The sequence below is a fragment of the Montipora foliosa genome, chromosome 9 (assembly GCF_036669935.1).
Source record: "Montipora foliosa isolate CH-2021 chromosome 9, ASM3666993v2, whole genome shotgun sequence".
Lineage (NCBI taxonomy): Eukaryota > Metazoa > Cnidaria > Anthozoa > Scleractinia > Acroporidae > Montipora > Montipora foliosa.
In genome coordinates, this window is record NC_090877.1 from 2,538,679 (window position 1) to 2,541,178 (window position 2,500).

Below are 2,500 nucleotides of genomic sequence, written 5' to 3' on the forward strand. Positions count from 1 at the left end.
CGCGTTTTTGAGATGCGGACGGCAACCGAAAGAGAACAACTCTACAGGGGAGTCAGGGTGGTTTAGTGGCCATCAACCATGCCTCCCACCTCTGTGACCCGGGTTCAACTCTGGCTCGGGTCGTATGTGGGCTGAGTTTCAGTCGATCTCAATCTGACTCCGAAGGTTTTTCTCCGGGTACTCCGGTTTTCCTCCCTCCTCAAAATCGACTCCCGGCCTATTCCATCAGGCTGTGGTGCTGTGCTCCGAGGTCATTCATGGGTCGTGTTCAGGGGCCGAGCGCCTAGCCGGCAGCACAGCTCCTTCGGTCCGACCTCGTTGAGCTGCGTCGTTGCGGTACTTTGCGACGGCGATTACCAGCGACAATTATTATTACAACGCCTTAAAATTAACACACTTCGAGGATGATATATACTTCTCCAGAAATATGTGAGGGATTATTATGCAACTGTTCCTTCAAATTGTTGCACTTTCTTTGCAACTTGACGGGTCTGGCCGGAAAGTTCTCCAAAAAAGAAAAAAGCGCCCTTAATCCGGACTTTTTTTATCCGGATGACTTAACTACAAAAAGACAATGATAGCGGAGCTCCTCGAGCGCGCACTTACGCGTGCGCGAGAGTGGAGCTCCATAGCTAAGAAAATTTGGTAACAATGAACGAAGTGATATATGTAATGAATCAAATACTGAACTGCGGATATGAAATCAAGTGAGCTGGAGTTGGTCACTCCCAACGTCAGTGGCTTCATAGCTCAGTTGGTTAGAGCGTCGCACCGGTATCGCGAGGTGACGGGTTTAAACCCGGTTAAAGTCCCGAAATTTTCCGGCTTCTCTGCGCAATTGAAAAAATTGCGTCCATAAATGCGAGGATCATAGCTTTACTTGAAAATTTGGTAAACTGTTAATCCGAGAAATAATTATTTTAGTTTTGACGTTTCGTACGCTCGCCTGTAAACTCTTTGCGGAGGAGGGAAGGAAATCAGGTGTCAGCCCGTCGTGGTAAGGGGTATGTTATATTTTCTTGGCGAGAAATGTGCAACCCGCGTTTTTCTTGGCGGAAAATTACGTAGGAAATGGGGTGGGCATTGATGTCGCCATTGTGAAATTCGCCATCTATCCAAAAACAATTTTAAAATTAAAATCCACACTATCCTACTCTAAAGACTTTCAGAAGAAAATATATTGGTACTTTGGCTTTTCATATTTACACTTTGTATTGGTTTGATTTTAGATGATATTTTCTTATTTTAGTTGACTGTATACTCTGTACACTAGGTATTTGTATACCTGTTCGTTTGTAAAACACAATTGATTACAGTAGCTTTCTCTACTTGTTCTCTCTCTTGTATATATATCTAATCACTGCTCGCCTCGACTAGCTATTGCTACCTGCGAGCAGTGCAGATTGAAAAATGTATTATATAATGAAATTCTACAATAAACTTGAATAAACTTGAACTTGTCGCATTCAAAAACTTGTTTACTTTAGGAAGTTACTATTAGCGTCGAACAACGGGATAAAGAGCGGGAAAGGGTACGAGAGGAGAAGCGACAAAATTTGAGAAATTTCTGTCGAGAGCTCGAGAAGCCGAGGAAGGAGAAGAACGCTGCTATTTCAATGAAGAATACCGTTAAAAGTTGAGAGAAACAGAGCGGGAGACAACACAGACAAAACACTTATTTACAACGGACTTAACTGATTAGAGTGTAATGTGAAGTGCTAGTTTTCAACCCCATATCAACCATGTGAGCGTTAGCCTTACTAATGGAAATTTGTTTGCGATTGGGTGATTTCCTGAAGAGTGCGTCTAACTCAGCAACGGCAGTTCTTATTACGGGAAAGTGGATAAACTGTGAGAGGCGCAGGATATGGTATAGAATTGCCTTGCTCCTTTAAAGTGCCCCTGTGATAAAAAAAACCACTTCTTTTTTTCCTTCAGATTTTGAAAGTGTGTTTACTTAACACCTGACTGGCAAAATTTTGAGCTTTGATTTTTCTCCAAAGGCCGTTTACTTTGAGTGTAAGTTTTGGATTTCACGGTCCGCCATTACTCACGTTCAAAACTGACCTATTGGACCTCAGACAGTTGGATCTAGGGAAAAGTGACGTCAGAGGCTCACTAGCTTAAAATTTCAGCGTGTGAACGCAGCTTATTATATATGCAAAGCGTGAGTTTAAAAGTCTGAAACCCCAAAACCCCCGTGCTGCATATTAATTCTGCCGCGTACACACGTATTGCATTCTTAAACTAGTGAGCCTTTGACGTCATTTTCTCCTCGATCCAGCTCTCTCAGGAACATAATGTTAGTGATGGCGGACCATTATAAAGGAAAATTACAGTTAAAATAAAGAGGTGTATTTTTGAAATCAAGGCCTAAAACGTGGGTCACTTAGTGTTTTGTTAACATAGTTTGAAATCCAAAGAAAAATATGAATTGTTTTTTTTTTTTTTTGATTTTTTGCGACTGGCTTGAAGAAAAGTTTAAAAAGGAAATGAAATG

At 41.7% G+C, this 2,500-nt stretch overlaps 1 protein-coding gene across 3 annotated transcripts in view; it reads right to left on the bottom strand.

Annotated features, from left to right (window-relative positions):
- The window catches only part of LOC137969530 (polyunsaturated fatty acid 5-lipoxygenase-like), a 58,698-nt gene that overhangs the window by 24,144 nt on the left and 32,054 nt on the right, over positions 1-2,500 (bottom strand). The window lies entirely within an intron of this gene.